At 38.5% G+C, this 20,939-nt stretch overlaps 1 protein-coding gene across 1 annotated transcript in view; it reads right to left on the reverse strand.

Moving 5' to 3' along the window:
• fbxw7 (F-box and WD repeat domain containing 7) overlaps positions 1 to 20,939 on the reverse strand; it is a 167,003-nt gene that overhangs the window by 124,012 nt on the left and 22,052 nt on the right. Inside the window, exon 2 of the mRNA XM_057331100.1 lies at positions 9,975 to 10,030. The gene's annotated coding sequence lies outside the window, so the exon portion shown is untranslated. The remainder of the gene's footprint in view (positions 1 to 9,974; positions 10,031 to 20,939) is intronic.

Consider the following 20,939-nt stretch of genomic DNA (forward strand, 5'->3'; position numbering starts at 1 on the left):
TCAAACACACACAGCTATAATTGTGTGTCCGACATTGGGGGGGAAGTGTGAAATTCTACTTCCTTCACCACCAGGGACAAAGGCTGGCTGGGTGGGTCTCTCCACAGTTATTTTCTTCCTCCTGTCTTTCATCCTGTGAATGGCATGAACATCACATCCGAGACAAGATGACAAACTACCACTCTGAATAGCTCATCTCAACAAAAGTTACAGCCAACAGGGGGATTCATTTCAAACAAACAAACAAACTAAATCTGGCTACACTGTATTGTCCTTAAGCAATACTTTTGATTGAATATGACCACAGAAACAATTCATTAAAACCACAAATTAAAGTCCACATAAAATCGTGAGTTCCAATAAAAAAGGCCTGTTTTAATACATTTTTATACACCAATTCAGAGAGGAGAGAGGAGAACAGAAGCCACGCCCACTATATATCTCATTGGATATTCCGTTTCACTCAAAAATAAGTATGAATACTCAAGACAGACTTCAACTATGGATGACTCAAATTGTTAATATCTTTAAATATTATTAGGTTTACATTTTGATTCTGTTATAAATATTCTGTTGTTTGTATTTTGTTCAAACTTTTCTGAAACAGGAAGTTCTTCTGGACCAGCGATATTTATGTCTTCTGAAATAGTCTTTATATTTAAATATAGAGTCAATGGTGACACTTTAGTACAGGGAACAATTCTCACCACTAACTAGATGCTTATTAGCATGCCTATTATTAGCATATTGGGCTGTTTATTAGAATTTATAAAGCACATATTCTACATGACCATACACAACTTCCCTAATCCTACCCAATACCTAAGCCTGAACTACCTTACTAACTATTAATAAGCAACAAATTAGGAGTTTAATGAGGCAAAAGTCGATGTTAATGATTTATCAATTTAATACAGAGAAAATAATGTTTCAGAAAACCCCAAATTTTTAGGTCAAAAGCAAATCAACAACACACAACTGCTAAGAATTTAAGCGATCTACTGTTTTATTAAGTGCGTCTCATGCACTAAACAACGCTGAGTATTTCCGCGCTGCTTCAGTTCCCTAAAAACAATAGACATTTGGATGGACCATTCTGAAACGGTGCCCATTCACTTAGATCTGAATCAAGATTACTTGCCACACATTTTCTAGTCTGCCTTCTGCACAAAATTTGATCCATCTGTTGAATGCAGTTTAGAAAGAATATCGAGAGAGTTGCTGGCATCGCACTGTGAAATGATTGCACGTTTAGAAGAATTACTCTTGGAGCATAGACCATATTTAAAGTCCCCGTGAACTGGAAGTTGCGATCGTTTTTACTTCTGTATTTTGACTAATTTCCGAGTGAAATAAACCTTTGAATCAGAAAAATAGTGGCCGTGGCTTTCGTCTTTCTCTGTGATTTGATGTATAAAAACAGCCGTTGCATTTTGAAATGGAACTGGCAGCAGACTGACAGTTGAAGGGGAGGAGTTAACGCCCAAGCCGCCTAACATACGTCATCTACGATGGATAGTCATTACAGGACGGAAGTGCATTTTCAGATTTTAACTGAAAATTGAGGGCACACGATTTTTAAAAAGAGAACAGAATGACCCACATTTTTCTAAGTTGTGTGTATTTGTTTTTTTTTACTATACATCAGAGGTATATTTGTCCACATAAATTACTGTAGTATACTGTGTGTTATTTACTATAATAAACTTTTTTTTACCTTACTATAGTATACTACAGTGTTTACTATGGTTTATAAATTTACTACAAGGGTTCTACAATTTCCTTTAGCAAATACTATAGTACACTGAAGTATTTTTTCATCTGAGTGTTCAAGTTAACGGGACTCTTATTTTGACGGGTCGTCGGGAAGACCCTTGAGTTTTAGTTTGTGCTTGATGATGATAGCTTCATTCAAACAGTAAAAAGCTGGTAAAATAAACTCTAAGAGCAACTCTGGAGATGAAGTTTATGTGTTTTATATCCTCATACAGAGCAGACGCAGACAAATCCACGACCATCACTCGTGTAGTATGTTAAACTGTGCACCTCATTCACTCAGACACGCAGAACAGCCAGATGACGATAGAGAATGTGAAGCTGACGTCACGCCCTATGTTGCAGTGGGATCTATGGTGAAATAAAAAGTGAAAGAACCATGGGCTTTTCCTGAACGACTCTGCGTAATACTATTGCAGTTCTTAACACAACAAGACCGACCTATCATAGTTATTTTCCTAATCGAACAAGAAAAACAAACACTGCATAGAATGCACTAGCAGCCATTCTCCCAAGATGGCGCAACATTCAACGCGGCGTGACATCGATTAACAAGCTCTATTAAACGTAAATAAGATTCCGCGTCCACATCTAGTTATATGGACTCAATGTCCGCGCCACTGTTTATTGTCACTCAATGTCCGCGCCACTGATTATTGTCACACACAATCGCAATTCATACAAACACGCAAAAAAAAATTCTCTCACACTTGCCCATACAAAACATTTACTTGTCCCGGACAAACGTTAATGTCGAGCCCCTAGTTATCACACAATGACTGGAGATCGAATGTGCGATCAACAGTACCGTGTGCTCAACACATACCTACTGAGATTATTACTGTCAGATAGGGGTGGGCGGAATGACCAAAAATCTGTTTCACGGAATGAATAGTTTTATTTCACGGTAACGATATATTTCACGAAAACAATCTCCTATTGTAATTCTATATCTTATACCTCATTTTTCTTAGATTGATTTAATTTATTTATTTATTACAGTTCATTTAAATGCTCACCATAGTTCAAATTTAGGCAAATTATGAAAATGTACTAAAGATATCAAATTAAGTTCTGATAATCAGATTTCTTTTTTATTCATATTTATCTTCTGGCTATATCATATGTATACAGTAGGAAGATAGACAACAAGTATAACAATGAAGTATGAATATATGCACAAACAATGAGAGTACAGTATATGACTGGTGTTATAAACTGGTGTTCACAGTAAGTAGGTCTTCATCGCTCTTCACTCTCTATTAGATTCGCATTTTTAGTGTGTTGCGACTCTCTGTCTTTAGGTTTGTTTATTATCGCGCTTGTCTTTGCACTGCGAGTCTCTGGTGACTCCACATGCATCTCCCAGTAGCAGCACGTCACGTTAAAAGCGCTCACGTGGCGAGCATCATCGAGCGTTTCAGCAAGTTTTGCCTTGGCTTGCCTAAAGTTAAACTTTATTAAAACTATTAACAGCTTTACAAAGCGACCTGACTAATGAAATACTTGAGAATTAGCTTTTTTATATGCACGTGCAGATCACTGCACCCCTGCACAAGTGCGGGTGAGAGAGAAAGCGTCGGACTGGGGCGGATCACGAAACTACAGACTTAAAGAAGTTTGATTTGCTAATTTGTTATGGGTGAATTAATTCACATGGTTTTTCATAATAACGCCCAACTTGCAGAGCGCAGAGTTAACCACGCCTAGTTATTTACATTCCGCGGAATACACAGAATAAAAAAATCTCTTACGATTGACATTTTATTCCGCGGTAACGGAATATTCCGTCATTCCGCCCAGCCCTACTGTCAGATAGTATTGGCTCGATACCAAAGTTTTGGCTTCGGTACAGTACCATAATCTAATACCGGTAATATCGGTACCACATCGGTACCATAGGTGATCAATGACCAGAAGCAAAAAAATATTTTAAAAAATATTAAGAAGACCGCATGAAACTGCTGTAATGCATATTTTATATATTATTTTTATATTTTATATAGCACCATTTTACTTTTACACTGTATTACTGAAAAATGCTTTGGTTATATAGATTTATCATCATAATCCCACAAATATGAACAATTCAATTTTGAACAACAATTAAATGTTTCAAGTAGGTCTATTTAACAGTAGCATTCAAGATGAAAACTGAATGATCAATAAAAATAAAACACTGCACAGTCTTCACTGTATAAAATAAATATGCAATGACTCTAAACAAAGCTACAAAATTTTCATTTTCTCTTTAATAAGTGACAGATTTATTAGGTTACTTTCACTTTAAGGCAAACTCTTTTTTGATGCGGATATACATTTAAAACACAACGGTCTGTGCTTATGTGAACCTTTTGTGTTTTTGACATAACAGCGTCTGTATTTGACAGTATAAGAACATATTCAAGAGAACGCGAAAGAGAACTTCATGATGATTAGTAGGCTAACTGAGATGTCTGGAACAGAGATAATGTTATATATGCTATGTATGCCATTGAATGGGGATATACAGACGCATCACAGCATGTAGAATATACGTTACACTGTAAAACAAAACAGAAAGAGCCGAATTTGTAATAAATCACTCATACCCCTTTTCCACCAGAATGAACAGGGTGCTGTTTCGGAGCTAGTGCTATTGCTGGTTCAGAGCTGGTTCCACTGGTGAACCTGCAAAGAACCGGTTTGCTTTTCCACGGATTAGAGAGCCACAAGGGAGCGAGGCCATACGTCACAGACTACGTCTCGACTTTCCCAGCAACATTAGCGCGGTAGCGCCAAACCTAAAACCAGTCTTGTATAAAGTACTTGAAAGCAATACTTGAGTAAAAGTACAAGTATCTTACCAAAAAATGACTTTGGTAGAAGTTAAAGTCACCCTTTAAAATATTACTTGAGTAAAAGTCTTAAAGTACCTAACATTTAGTATACTTAAGTATCAAAAGTAATTGTCTGATATAAAATGTACTTAAGTACTAAAAGTAAAAGTAAAAGTAAAGGTATTAAAAAAAAAGTGAACGGTTAGAATTTTGAGGTAATTAAATCAAAGCAAATCTCAAATTCAACAAAATGCACGGTGCTTTTGAAGATGTGAGTAATCCTGAAGGCTCCTCTGTAACCTGCCATTAATTAGCCTAATGTGGTCTAAAAAAAATCCCTCCACCGGTGTAACGCTAATTTACCTAGGAAATATTCGGCCGCCACTTAGGCTATACCAGAAACCGTTATTAACCATTTCAGTATTATGTGTTGAATTAATTCGGAGGGAAAATCATTGGTGTTGTTAAATATCTGCACATTGGCTAATCAGAAAAGTTAACTAGCACACGTTAGCCTGGCCATCACGTTAGCCAGATATCTGAACAGGCTTATGATAACTAATTCATGTTAAATAACGTGAATTGAATGAAAATTAATTTAACCTACCTCGATGTGCTTCTTCAGGTTGGACGGGGAGTTTTTTAATGCCAATATTTCAGTGACTCTCGGTAGGCATACCGGGTTTCCATCCAAAGTTGCGAATTTAGCTTATGCGCAAAATTGGAAAATCGCATAAAACATTTGCCGTTTCCATCCAACTAGTCAACCTAATAAACTGGCACTAAATATCAGTAAGAGAAGCCACTGAATATAATAGTTTTGATATACTTGCGCAAGCAGACGATTAGGAAACTCAATAAATGCGGTGCTTTTGTGGATGCCTGCTGTTCGGGAAACACAGTCGTGACAGTTCTAAGAGGCAATTACAGAAATACTTGACGACTTTGCTCAGGCGTTTAAGAATGACCATCACAACATTTCTGATGCTGTGTCACAAGATCATTACTCTGGTTAGTCAGGTTACGCAGTCTCATAGTGCAGTTACGTGACTTTTTGGAGGAATTTATTCAGCAAATGCGTTTCCATCTCCCATTATTCGCATTAACCCTTTTTCGCAAAAATGAAAAACCACCTCAAGCGAGCGTAAAAACCTTTTTGCGAATTAAGGGTTTTTAATTAGAAATTTAGCGTTTCCATCACTCGTTTCTGATGCGAAACTTCAAAATGCGAATAAAACCAGAATAATGGAAACCCACACTTAATCCGGTAGGAAGAATTTTTCACTCCAATGTACGAAAATATTTCTTGCAAATACGGCAACGGGTGTGTAACGTTATCTTCGTCACCACCACGGAGTTCACCAAGTTCGTCACTGTAGTCGAGATGCTCGTCATCTGCTACCAGAGTGGTAACGTTAGCAGCAGAGCCTGCAGCAGGTGCTTCCATAATGGCATCAATAATGTGACATGCCCGGACAAGCAGGACTTCTTCTTCTTCGTGCTTGGAGGTTGACATGACAACAAACAGGCATTACGTCACCAACTCAAATTTCTTCTGAAAATTCTTTAATTTGTAGTAACGAGTAACGAAGATGGTTAGGAGAAATGTATCGGAGTAAAAGTACACATTTTATTTAGGAAATGTAGTGGAGTAAAAGTGAAAGTTGTCAGAAATATAAATAACGAAGTAAAGTACAGATATGTGAGAATTCTACTTAAGTACAGTAACAAAGTATTTGTACTTCGTTACATTACAACACTGCCTAAAACACCATCAACAATGGCGGACGTTGCGTTGCTTGTGATGTTCATGGCTTTGCGAGCGTACATCTCTGCATCGGACCAGAGTGCAAGAAAACAGTTTGTTTCGCGTCCATCGTGAATTGAATTTCAAAAATGGCAGTCAGTGTTCGTCAGTGGTCATGGTAACCCCGCCCCAGCACCTGACGTAACCAGTTCTTACTTCTAGCCCAGCAACGTTTCAGTGCTAGATAAGAACCACTTTTTCTGGTTCGGAGCTGGTGCTTTGGATGTGGAAAGACAAAGAACCGATTTGGAACTAGGCTCTGGCTCCGAACTAGCACCGAAACTGCCTTGGTGGAAAAGGGTATCTCAGTTTAAATGGTCGCAAAAGTGCTTGTAGAGCGATTCATCTTGTTCTTCTATGTTGCCGGTTCTGCGTCAGTTCTGTGGCATACTGCCGCATAGCGGTGAACTTTGGAACAGCAGTGTTTCAAGTACCGAAACAAGCTAAATTCTGGTATTGAACCGATTGAAATCTAACATGTACCGGTAAATTTCCAGAACCGGTTTACCGCGCAACCCTACTGTCAGAGCATTTAATTACAAATGAACACAATAACAGAACATGAAAATAAATAATTGTGGGTAATTAGCTACTAGGACATTATTCACATCCCTTAAAGAGTAAGTAGCATATGATTTTTAAGGACCTACTTTGGTTTATGGAGTGTCCAACAACAAGGTTATGTACAAACCCGATTCCAAAAAAGTTGGGACACTGTACAAATTGTGAATAAAAACAGAATGCAATGATGTGGAAGTTTCAAATTTCAATATTTTATTCAGAATACAACATAGATGACATATCAAATGTTTAAACTGAGAGAATGTATCATTTTAAGGGAAAAATAAGTTGATTTTAAATTTCATGGCATCAACACATCTCAAAAAAGTTGGGACAAGGCCATGTTTACCACTGTGTGGCATCCCCTCTTCTTTTTATAACAGTCTGCAAACGTCTGGGGACTGAGGAGACAAGTTGCTCAAGTTTAGGAATAGGAATGTTGTCCCATTCTTGTCTAATACAGGCTTCTAGTTGCTCAACTGTCTTAGGTCTTCTTTGTCGCATCTTCCTCTTTATGATGCGCCAAATGTTTTCTATGGGTGAAAGATCTGGACTGCAGGCTGGCCATTTCAGTACCCGGATCCTTCTTCTACGCAGCCATGATGTTGTAATTGATGCAGTATGTGGTCTGGCATTGTCATGTTGGAAAATGCAAGGTCTTCCCTGAAAGAGACGACGTCTGGATGGGAGCATATGTTGTTCTAGAACTTGGATATACCTTTCAGCATAGATGGTGCCTTTCCAGATGTGTAAGCTGCCCATGCCACACGCACTCATGCAACCCCATACCATCAGAGATGCAGGCTTCTGAACTGAGCGCTGATAACAACTTGGGTTGTCCTTGTCCTCTTTAGTCCGGATGACATGGCGTCCCAGTTTTCCAAAAAGAACTTCAAATTTTGATTCGTCTGACCACAGAACAGTTTTCCACTTTGCAACATTTGGATCATGTTTAGATATGGCTTCTTTTTTGACCTATAGAGTTTTAGCCGGCAACGGCGAATGGCATGGTGGATTGTGTTCACCGACAATGTTTTCTGGAAGTATTCCTGAGCCCATGTTGTGATTTCCATTACAGTAGCATTCCTGTATGTGATGCAGTGCCGTCTAAGGGCCCGAAGATCACGGGCATCCAGTATGGTTTTCCGGCCTTGACCCTTACGCACAGAGATTGTTCCAGATTCTCTGAATCTTTGGATGATATTATGCACTGTAGATGATGATAACTTCAAACTCTTTGCAATTTTTCTCTGAGAAACTCCTTTCTGATATTGCTCCACTATTTTTCGCCGCAGCATTGGGGGAATTGGTGATCCTCTGCCCATCTTGACTTCTGAGAGACACTGCCACTCTGAGAGGCTCTTTTTATACCCAATCATGTTGCCAATTGACCTAATAAGTTGCAAATTGGTCCTCCAGCTGTTCCTTATATGTACATTTAACTTTTCCGGCCTCTTATTGCTACCTGTCCCAACTTTTTTGGAATGTGTAGCTCTCATGAAATCCAAAATGAGCCAATATTTGGCATGACATTTCAAAATGTCTCACTTTCAACATTTGATATGTTATCTATATTCTATTGTGAATAAAATATAAGTTTATGAGATTCGTAAATTATTGCATTCCTTTTTTATTCACAATTTGTACAGTGTCCCAACTTTTTTGGAATCGGGTTTGTACATAGAAGGTGTAAAAACACTATTATATCGTAATAATAGGCAGTTATTCTTACCATACTTGTCTGACTCTCAAATGATTCGTTCCGCGATTCATCCGTCTAGTCCCCTCCTATCCACTAGCCTAGTGTCATGTGATTGGTCAGATGGTGTAGTCTGTTGTGATTGGTCAACCGCGTTCATCATGTATCGCAAATGGAACGCCTACCATCATTACTGGATTACGGTTTACAGGTGGTTTGGATGTCATAAAAATTATTTCATAAAACATTCTATTAAGTTCATAAACGTTGAAAGTATTTGGAAAATTAATTGATCCTTCTGCAGATGCCAGTAAGAAAAAAGACATTTACAATTAACTTTTAACAGTATTATACTTGGACTAGTTGACACGGCATACAGTGTACGGTGTTCGTATCTTCAGATGTTATTACAATACAGATAGTACTCGACTCAGTTTTTGAAATAAATACTTTGAGAGTTAATAGATTGAACAATTAAATTAGCCGAGTTAATAGCAAGATAAACAAACTGTAATACCCCAGAAATAATGGTACATGCTAATGATAGCGTTATATGCATTAGCTAAACACAGACATAAGGTACACAAATATTTCTTGAAGTTAAGACAAAAATAAATAGTCACACTTACAGGTTGTGATTCGGTGGAGCTAACAGGTCCAAATAAGGTTGGTATTGCCCCCTCTTTCAAGGATAGCCGTTTCACATATCCTGCAGTGATCGCGCCAAGATTATTGAAGCAATCTTCGGTGAAATGACGCGCGCACAGTAAAACCCTGGGGTTATACTCCTTAGGTATCGTTCGAAAAATGAATTGTAACCATTGTTCCCTCAGAAGTTCTTCCTTTGGTAGTTGAAATAAGACGGACTTAGTTTCACATCGTAGAACACAGGTTCTAGACATGATACACAGGCATCACGAACGAGCGACAGTGTTTTGGGGGAGGAGAGACAAGTAGTGAAGTTTTCGCGGCAGTTCCAGCAAAACGTAGGCGGGGACTATGTGTAGTGACGTAGATACGCGGCGGTTAGAGACTCGGACTAGCTCATGTCTTGTTTGCATGATTCAGAGTCGACTCCCATTTTTACAAGCCAATAACTTTGTTATTTATTCACCTTCGGACTTAAAACTTGGCAGACAGCTTACTTTCAAACACGGCAACATAACACACTGCATGAAATGTAATTTTCATGATCTCATGCTACTTACTCTTTAACCAAGCGTGCCTCTCACCTGAGAGGTGATATAATGAAGAACTCTTTCAGTAACTTAAAGTAATGCAATTAGAAGAAATATTAGTACTAGTTACTTACGATTCAGACGTCTTTTAGCTGCGAGTCCTTTAAATGAGGTTCTCCACTTCTGGCCCCTGTGAACAGAGAAAGAGAGTTTAAGGCCATCTCATTCCCTCTTTTCCTAATCATTAGAAATTCATCAGGAATCATAATGAGAGATATACAGTATATGTATGTAAACCCCTAACATGAATCTCGCTGTTCAACTTTATACAAACAGTTGCCTAGTAAAGAAGAATATATATAATCAATTTGAATTGAGTAAAAACATAACAGGAATGGGGAATTAAAAACATCAGTAAACGTGAACTATAGAGAATGGGCAAAATAATTTTATATCCCTGTAACTTTTCACATTCTGACAGTATATCTCAATCATTCAATACTTTTTTGTGCTTTTAACACATAAATCGTGCTAATTTCACTACATGATGACATTCTAAAACCCAAACATTCCTCCAAATGCCTCTCGTGCCATTTTTGGCACATTACTCTTTATTCTCAACAATATTATTATTTAGGATATTCTGTAATTGTATACCTTCAGCACAATTATCTTGACAATATATAATATTTAGCATATATCACCAGACCCTAAAGAGTATAATTTGTTTACAAATATACACAATGTTATTTAAGTTAAGGAACGCCACACTCAAATATACTGTAAATGAGCTGAACAAAAACCTTTTGAAACCAGCTTTTTAGTTTACTAAAACTAGACAAATTCCTTTTCAGTTAAAGGTAGTAGACATTTTGACAGTGTTTATATTTTGCATCATGTTTGAATGAGCATATGTTATGCCACAATGCACATCTAGACTATACAGGATATAAGAATGAACCGAAATGCACTTTAGTAGGTGTGACCAGAGAGAGACCGCTGAGCGCAAGTCAGCTCATATACACCATTTATTGTAACTAACACAAAACAATATTTTCATACCAAAAGACAGACTTTGGCTCTGATTTGATGAGGAAACTACATGACAAAAGTAGCTAAATAAGAAAACTAAATAAAAACATGGCATGCACAGAAAACCTGGATGCAATAACACACATGCCTCAATCTGAAATTACTCCCCTGAAGAAAATGCAACAGAGGAATTGAGACATTGAGAATTGATCATTCGGCTGTAATGATAAAACTCTGACAACCCTTGAGTAACAGGCTGCTTTCTAACAATATACATTTAGTTACACCATTAGCTTTTTCCTCGTTATTAATAATTAACTCAAAAAAAAAAAAAAAACCTTTCTCTCAACAGGTATTGTTCTGGCTTTTGTGGAAACTAATACAGTATCTAGGTATATGCACCTACAGTGAGAGAAATAATTATTTGATCCCCTGCTGATTTTGTAAGTTTGCCTGCTTACAAAGAAATGAAGGGTCTAAAATTGTTATGGTAGGTTTATTTTAACTGATAGAGACAGAATATAAAAAAATCAGGGGGAAAAATGTTATATAAAGGTTATAAATTGATCTGCATTTCAGTCAGTGAAATAAGTATTTGATCCCCGAGCAAAACACAACTTTGTACTTGGTGGACAAACCCTTGTTGGCAAGCACAGAGGTCAGACATTTCTGATAGTTGGTCACCAGGTTTGCACATGTGTCAGGATACATTTTACTCCACTCCTCTGTAAATCTTTAAGGGTTCTTGGCTGTCGCTCAGCAAATTGGAGTTTTAGCCTCCTTCACAGATTTTCTATAGGACTAGGGTCTAGAGACTGACTTTAATGTGCTTCTCCTTAAGCCACTCTTTGGTTGTCTTGGCGATATGTTTTGGGTCTTTGTCATGTTAAAGGCACATCCACGACCCATCTTCAGTGATCTAGTTAAGGGGAGGAGGTTCTCGTCCAAGATTTTATGGTACATGCCATGGGCCGTCCCGCAGCCCCTCAATGCGGTGAAGTCATCCTGTACCCGTAGCAGAGAAAAAGCCCTAAAGCATAATGTTTCCAACACTGTGCTTCTCTGTAGGGATGGTGTTCTTGGGGTCATAGTCAGCATTTCTCTCCCTCCAAAAACAGGAGTCAATTTTGGTCTCACAGCACTTTCTCCAAAGCCTTTTCTGAATCATTTTGATGTTCGTTGTCAAACTTCTTGGGCAGGAGGATCATGCGGGTGCTTCAGGGTTTCAATCTATTGTGGCATAGCGTGTTACCAATGGTTTGCTTGCTAACTGTGGTCCCAACTGTCTTGAAATCATTAACAAGCTTCTTTCGTGTAGTTCTGGGCTGATCTTTAACCTTTCTCATGATCATCTTTACCCCATTGGGGAAATCTTGCAGGGAGCTCCAGACCAAGGGCAATTGATAGATATTTTGTATTTCTTCTATTTCCAAATAATCACACCAACAGTTGTCTCCTAACCAAGCTTCTGTCTGTTGCCTATTCAAGGTTTGTGCAGGTCTACAATCTTGTCCCTGACATCCTTTAAAACCTATTTGGTCTTGACCATGGTGGTGGAGAGGTTGAAATGGAAGATACAGATTCTGTTGGCAGGCATCTTTTATATACATAACCAGCTGATTTAGGAGTACTTTCTTAAAGTGACAGGACTAATCTGTGGTCCATATAGACACATAACCAATCTTTGGAGCCAGAATTCTCGCTGGTTGGTAGGGAATTAAATACTTATTTCACTGACTGAAATGCAAATCAATTTATAACCTTTATATACATTTTTCCCCAAATTTTTTGGTTGATATTCGGTTTCTATCAGTTAAAATAAACCTACCGTAAAAATGATAGACCCTTCATTTCTTTGTAAGCAGGCAAACTTAAAAAATCAGCAGGGGATCAAATAATTATTTCCCTCACTGTATTGTATTATTGCTCCTGTATGACATATCGCTTTATTGCTCCCTGAACTCTCTGTAAGTCGCTTTGGATAAAAGCATCTGCTAAATGACAAAACATAAACTCCATACGCTTATAGGGACAGTTCACCCAAAAAATATAATGTATTTACCTGTACATGATACCTTCTGTGGATCACAAATGAACATATTTTGAGAAATGTCTTGTGGTTTTGTGTCCAACTGTCCATACAATGGCACTCAAACAATTAATGCCAAGGTCGAAGCTTATAAACTCACTCTGTTTTGCCATTAACTTCCAGCAAAGTGTGTATTTTGTAGATACATTAGAGCTATTACATGTTATAAAGTAAAGATATGCATTAATAAAGACATGTAATAAATAAATGCTTAAATTCCGCACAATTTCACAGTTACAAAACAAATGCCACTAAGCTTGACAAATCAAACCATAAATTCATAATGACCATGTAATGTTTTAAGCCTTTAATCGTGGTTTCTGACTTTTGAAACCAACTGTATAGTACAACAAAAAGTGTTGACAACAAGTGAGTCTGAAAATGTTCCCACAAAGGTTCCCACAACCCTTGACTTAGTCAAAAGTTTGTGAAAAATTGTCACATATGTATGCAGAGTTTTATCTGCCAACACAAACCTTGAGGCAAACAGAACCCCCCAGTAATGACTACTCATCCGTGTAATTCTGAGGCTGTGAGGTAATGTTATCGTGTTCTCATAAATGCTCTCGGACAAAGAGCAGAGGAGGGTCATGTTCTTTGAAAGCAGCCATGCAACACTCTTTCCAGCTAACTTAAACAACAGATCATCAATGTAAAGTCCAAGGCTTCAATACGACTAGAAGCATAGAACAGTATACATCAATAATATATAAACATCAAGCAGCCAAGAAATGACAACAAACCCTCAACATTTAGATCCAGCTGAACATAGTTTACCCGGTATTACGTTTCCCAAAGTCAAAAAGCTATGCCAACCTTAGGATCTCAAATAATTTTACAAATCAAAATCAAAAGCTACCAGAAGGTGCAGAGCATGACTAATTCTTTTGCACATATGCCTGCAATCCATCTCTTAAGGAATGGGTCTCCTAAAATGTAACTCAAGAACGAAATTGCTCCCTCAAACTACGGCTAAAGCCAACCACAGACCTCTAATGTCGAGAGCAGAAATAAGTGTTAAACAAACACAAAACAATCCCAACCTCGGCCCACTGGCTAGGTTCTCAATGAAGGAGCTGTACTTGGTGTCTGGGTCAGGAAAATCTGATACTCTGTTACTCTCCAGAGGAGAGTTTACACCCTCTTCACCAAAAACCTCAAGAAAACCAGATGTGAGGGCAAGAGCGTGTGTGTGCACATACCGGTTCTCTTACACAAATATAGGGATTTTGTCAAGTGCAATAACAAATGCTGGTGGTGGTAAATAAGAAATGAGCAAGTTTTCTTAGAAAAGCAAGATTACAAAAGGTCAATTCCATTGAAATCCATGTGTGGGAAAGCAGAAATCAGACCAAAGCTAGTCTTACTATACTATAAGGCTTCCAATCATACAGAATAAAACTGCCTCAGTAAACTTTCACACCCCAGTTTAGACCACATTCTTCTTTCACTTGAGCAAATCCTTAGCAGGTAGTGAATGTGCAGCAGGGCGAGGTGAAAAAAGATGGTTGTCATAATAAAGAGGTTCATGTAAGGGTGTGAAATCTGTAGCTTTCTGTAGACAACATGTTCTTACAGTGTACTGTGCCGAAGCTGGAGAATGCACCTATATACTGTAGTGTGCTTACAGAAGACTCTCATACACATACACAACATGGTGTTGGCTCGTACAGCTGAGAATTTGACCTACTAAGATACCAAAAGCCATGTGGAGCACTAGTGAGGCTACTTGAAGTTATGAGTAGCTTGGCAAGCTAAAGCAATATAATTTGTTAACCAAAAATGACATTAACTTTTTTGTGTATTTAGAAAACGCACTGCAGGACTTCCAGTTAAATATGAAAGTGTATATAGCAAACAAAACCAAACGTTTTGATTTTTTTGTTAAATAACTAGTTAAAAAAATAAAAATTCTGGTTCTAACAACATGTTTTTGCCCCTCCTTTTGTGCTGAAACAGATCTAGTTCTGACTGAGGGTGTGGCACATTTTACTGTATACAAAAAGATACAAACATCGTATTAACCCCTTACACCATTCACAGATGTTTTTCAAGTATCCGCCTAAATGACATACAAAAAAATAGATAAATATCTTGTATTGCTTCCTTTTTTCTTATTCTGCTGTGAAGACGAAAAAGCAGTCTGACAAACTAAAACTTGGCTAACAATCAAGATGTGTACCTTCTGCAACTTCTTGCTATTAGTAGCTACAGCAATTGTCCTACTCTCACCCAGATGGCACAGGTACTTCTGCAAGATGTCTGCTAAAGATCTGCAGGCCTGCTGTGTAAAAACAAATAATAAACGTCTTAGGAAAGGCAGTTTAAATACATTCTAAATCATAAACATCTTACAGACATCTTTTAGATGTCTATATGACATCTGACATGAAACATCTCAGAAACGTATTGCAGATGAGCAAACAATAAAAAATAAATCTTATAGAGGTATACATCTTATGGACGTCTCCAAGATGTTTGTGTGCTATCAGGGCAGCTATGCAACACAATTTCCACCAACTCACAATACTATCTGTCCGACAGAGCATCATCTAGAGACAAAACTGTTCTCAGATCAGTAGCAAAGGAGGAATTCTGGCTGCACCTGAAAGCCAATGAGAAGGACTGAAAAAGAGAACAGCATTAATAAATCATGGCAGGAATGCACTCTCTCATTTCCTCCGCCTGTCCCACTCCCCTTCAAAGGTGTTGGTGCTCCGCTTTAAGGCAACCAGTTTTTCATAGCGCTGTTGGGTTGGGGTAACTGATCTGAGATCAGCACAGTAGGAAAGCTTTTATTAAGAGCAGGCTAAACATGACAGTGTGTGTAATAATATCAAGTCAAGCAATGTGACCCATGGTGCAGCTCCACACTGAGGCCCACCACAGAGATCCACAGCTGGCCTCATGTTACAGCCGCTCAGGGAGACGATAGCGTTGGGTTGGGCCAGCCAGTGCCTACTCCAGTTACAGAGGGGAAAAAATGGAACAAAGTGAAAGACAAAAGAGGGAGGGAGGAATTCAAAACAAAAGGATGATATAACTCAGCTTTGTGCAGCATCTTTGAATAATATAATCACTCACGCAAAGAATTTTGTGTATCCTACAGCAGCACTGCAATGTAATGAACGTGTTTTCAGCAGATGAATCACTCCACATGATCCGTAATGATTAAAGTGTGAATCACTGAGACTGGCACAACTAGCAGATTTCCAGTCGTAAACTTCACTTCGTGTACCGTTGCATACCAGAGACAAAACTTCCGACTGACTTAAAGGGACAGTTCCACTGAAGAGTGAGTCATACAGGTGAACACAAAAGAAAATATTTTGAGATATGTCTCAGTGGTTTTCAATCCATACAATGGAAGTCAATGTGGGCCAATGTTGTTTGGTTACCAACACTCTTCAAAATATCTTGTGTTCTGCAAAAGAAAGTCATACAGGTTTGGAATATCATGAGGGTGAGTAAAGGTTGAAGTTGGTAAGTGTGACAACTGACCAACCCCCCCCCAGGTTATTTCAAGGTGGCCAGCATTATAAATAAATCCTGACAAGAGTCAAGATTAGTCATTTCAAAAGCAAAGGCTTCCCTGAAAACGTGGAAAGGTATGCCATCTAGTCATGCAAGAAAGAACTCCTCTGACAGTAAGAAAAATATTGAGGGGGGACAACCCACAGCCTCTAAACATGTCTAACACACAAGTGTATTGACACAAAGTCGACAAAGAACCAAAGGGTATAAACATCTAAGCAATCACATTACAATAAATGCCTTTTACTAAGGCCTGGTTGAGTTTATCAGGGCAATATCTACCTTGAGATCAGAGTTAACAGGCCACAGAAGTGCATTAAGTAATAGACTGAGCAGATAACATGGTCCATTTCCATTGGGTCATCTCTTATTTCAAGTCCTAGGCCAAAGACTGACTAGAAACAGCTCATTCAGGGAAAACCCTGCTAAACATATGGCTGTAGTAGTGGCTCACACTTTTCAAGAGTGGGAAAAAATAGATGTTACTTATCTAAAAAAAAGAGAATGTTTTCATTTTTTGTGAACAAAATTTACAATAGAACTGTATTTGCAGTACTTTGAAAATGTGAGCCAGGGCAAAAAAACTATGGGAGCCATAGCCTCAAACCCTAAAATCGCCCGTTCGGTTCATCTCTCTTTCCCCTTCTCGTTCCACTCTATGCATATTAGGGCATTTTCCAAACAGCAGTTGTGTGCCCTTGAAGGGCCCTTCACGAAGGGGACGCCATTTGTAGGGGTGTTCCAAAGGTATACACCTGAAACCCTTCGTGAAGGGCCGTTTCAGAAGTCCGTTAGCGAATGGTACATGCCATGGTCACTTCAAGGAAGTGAGTTCAGTTTTGTGATCACGTGATCCTGGATTACGAGTTATCGAGATGCATTTCGAAGCAAATTACCTACAAATGTAAGTACAATAAATAAAGATTGCATATCACAGGCAGTTTCTGCCAATCTCATATTAATCTTGAGTGCCTATACAGTAGTATTGCATACGTCATATCTTCGAAGAGTATTTAGTTTGATCAAACTTATAAAAGAGAGATGCAGTTGTACAATTATTTCCAGAAAAACACGAGCTGCTAGAGGTGGGATAAGTGGGGAGAGTGGGAAGGAACTACAGCACGAGCAAGCAACACATCATCACATTAATCCCTTTGTGTTTTGTACATTATGCACGTACACGCCAATTGCCAACAAAACACAGACGTATGACTTAGTTTGACTTACCGTGTAAAGAAGTCAGAATGCATGACAGCATGATACCCGATCTTTAAAGGGGCGATGAATTAAAATCACAATTTTAACCTGAGCTTTTGTTATATAAGAAGGAATCGTATTCACGCGAATATCATGTAAGTGTCAGAACTGAAAACGCCCTTGTTACTGAGATTACATCTGTTATTGACACCAGGCCCAGCGAACGGCAGGTTCTGGAATGCACCCATCTATGACGACATTGATAGGTTGAACACCGCCTCCACAGAAAGAATATCAACGACTACTTCTCCAGCCCCGCCCACTGGTTCACGCATGACAGAACCAGTTGCGCGGAACCAGATAGAGCGAGCAAGCAATAAACAAACATGCCGTTAAAGATAGCTAAATATTGTGCCATCCCAGGTTGTGGAAGAATACAGTCGCTGCATAACCTTCCTTCGGATTCCGATATTAGGAATGCAGGGTTAAAGTTTATTTTTAAAGACGTTCCAGCTCATGTGGGAAAAACATGGAGCGTTTGTTAGTTTAATTTCTCCGAGGATTCCTTCGTGAACAAGGCACTGGATTTGTAGAGAGACTAAAATTAAAAAGCAGTGCTGTGCCGTCCATATTGGATCCGATAGGAATGGCGCAGCAATCTTATGTGAGTAAAACATTTTTGTACTATGCGTCACTATTGCTTTGTTATTGATCGCTTGGTCTATGCAGAGGTTGTCTGTGATCTTAAGCCCGTGCGAATCGGGATCTCTGTGATTTGGCGGGCTCATATATCATTTTTCAAAGTTTTATCCACCGTTTGAAAATAATGGAGGCTGTTTGAAGTGTTTTGGTATTATTTCGGGTGCTGGGTGATATCCTTAAGTTACTGGGAGTCTCCCGTTTGTTTATTTATCATGGAAACTCTCGTAACACTTGAGACCCGCGATCGCGGTGATCTTTTGTCGGTTTCGCGATCACGGGTCTCAAATGCTGACAGGTACGGTCATATATCATTAAACGCAATACAAGTATAGGCTATACAAACTATACGCAAAGCCTTGCCATCACATCCGCGAATGCGTCACATGAAATACTGATGTGGGGAGGTAATTTATAAATCACAGGAGGTCTCCAGATAATACTAATGCCCTGTGAAAACTGTGAATGGTGCTAATGTGTAACCTAACATTAGGGCTGTCACGATTATGAAATTTGATTGACGATTAATTGTCTGTTTTAGGGCTTTGGCGATTATGACGATTAATTGTCTGTTTTTGAGCTTTGACATTTAATTCTCATACATTTTTGATTCAGCGATTGAAATGACCATATTGTTCTGAATACAAGCTATGTCATAGAAAAGCTTCTAGTCAGTTTTTTTTCGCACTTGCAAGACTACAGTAAAATTTTACTTGTGTGTTAATGAAATTTTGGTAGACTGGTTTTCACACTGAGATTTGCTTAAATAATATTAAATTGTACTGCAGGTAATTTGTATATGTTTTAGTCTTTTTTTTAAGTGATTGTGTTGTGGTGGTACATTTGACAAGTATTACCATGCTTTAGTAACCATATATACACTAAAATATGCAATATGCAGATGCACTACAGCTCCCCCTAGTGTCTTCTATAGAGATGTGCGATAATTGCGATGATCCGAAATCATCGCGATGAGGTCAAACAATCGCGATGAGACGATTATTTAATAATCGTGACAGCCCTACCTAACGTTACGTCTCGAACCAAATTCACAGAAGGCTCCAACTACGCAAACTGCTATCCAATCAAAGCGGTGGGCGTTTACTTCCAAGTGTCTGCAATGCGGCATGCCCATTAAAACTGAGCGTTTGCAGAGCTGGCCTCAAAACCTGGGTAGAAAATAGCCTATTACTTATTGATTTTGATGATTTTGAATGAAAAAACCACACGAACGTCATAAGTAGACCTCGTACAACAGTATAAAACAATAAACAACACCACTTCATCGCACCTTTAAATTTGTATTTGTTTTACACTACTTTTGTCAGTGATGAATATGATTTAAAATGGTTAAAATATAGTACGAATTTAGTTCATAGGACAGTATGTTTAATAATAGCTAATTGTTTAGGTCTCCTTCATACATTCACTTCAAGGGCACAGCCCTTAGACATTCTGTCTGACATTCTTCCAAATATCTTCCTTTGTGTTCAGTAGAACAAAGAAATGTATACAGGTTTGGAACAACCTGAGGGTGAGTAAATGATGACAGAATTTTTGGGTGAACCATTCCTTTAAGACCTGTCCTTACTATGTCACTTTGGTGCAAATAAAAACACTAAAAAACATTTATCAAACAAGTTTTATCCACCTTATTTTTGGCGTAAATGGGGGCGCCACCATCTTTGAGCTGTTTGTGTTTAGACTTCCGGTGAGCCACTATAGCTAATGACAGTCGTATGTTTTGAGTTGTTTTTAAAAAGTTGTGAATGGATGCTGCAGCTCGGTGGAGACCTGCCGTCTCCGTTCTTACGTTATTAGTTTGACTGCCACTTTGACTGGTATTCACATCTGCTTTTAAAAACACGAATTCGTGGTCCGTCATGTACAAATTTCGACGGACTTTCCCACTGTGCATATAACATTATTGGTACGTCTGTGCTTGAATGCTTGCGCATCGAAGTCCCGTCAACTCCGAGAGAAAATACAAAGAAATTGAATAAATCCTCATAAGATATATCAGGCCACTTCATCCTCCCACTGTGTAATACATCGCGGGTGTGAAAAATATTCATCATAGCTGTTTTAAAAGCATTTTGAGCGTGCTCCTGCAGCGACACACTTCCATTGTTTTCCACCAGCCGGCTAATAATATGGAAGTCTTAACAAAAAACGGAAGTACGTCGCGTCGTTTACTTCCGCGTTCAAAAATAAGGTGGCTACACATAAAATATACTTATTTTTTTTACACCGGATTAGGTAGAATTAGGATTAGGAAACCAAACCCAACTGCGACTGGTACAGATGCATCTTGTTGTCAAAAAAGGGCGGAAAATGTTATGGGTCAGAGACGACTGCAGCTGAGAAAGTGTTGTATTCTCCATCTAATCTGATCAACTCACTCCTCTGAGATGATCACCAACCAGATGGGCCAGTAGTCTCAAAAAGGCATTTGTCTTCATTAGATCAGGGAAAATGAATAAACAAAGTCTGCCCGTCTGTTTTTTTTCTACACAGACGGTTGCAAAAACACACAGTAGCTCACGCC

The sequence above is a fragment of the Triplophysa rosa genome, linkage group LG4, assembly GCF_024868665.1.
Source record: "Triplophysa rosa linkage group LG4, Trosa_1v2, whole genome shotgun sequence".
Classification (NCBI taxonomy): Eukaryota; Metazoa; Chordata; class Actinopteri; order Cypriniformes; family Nemacheilidae; genus Triplophysa; species Triplophysa rosa.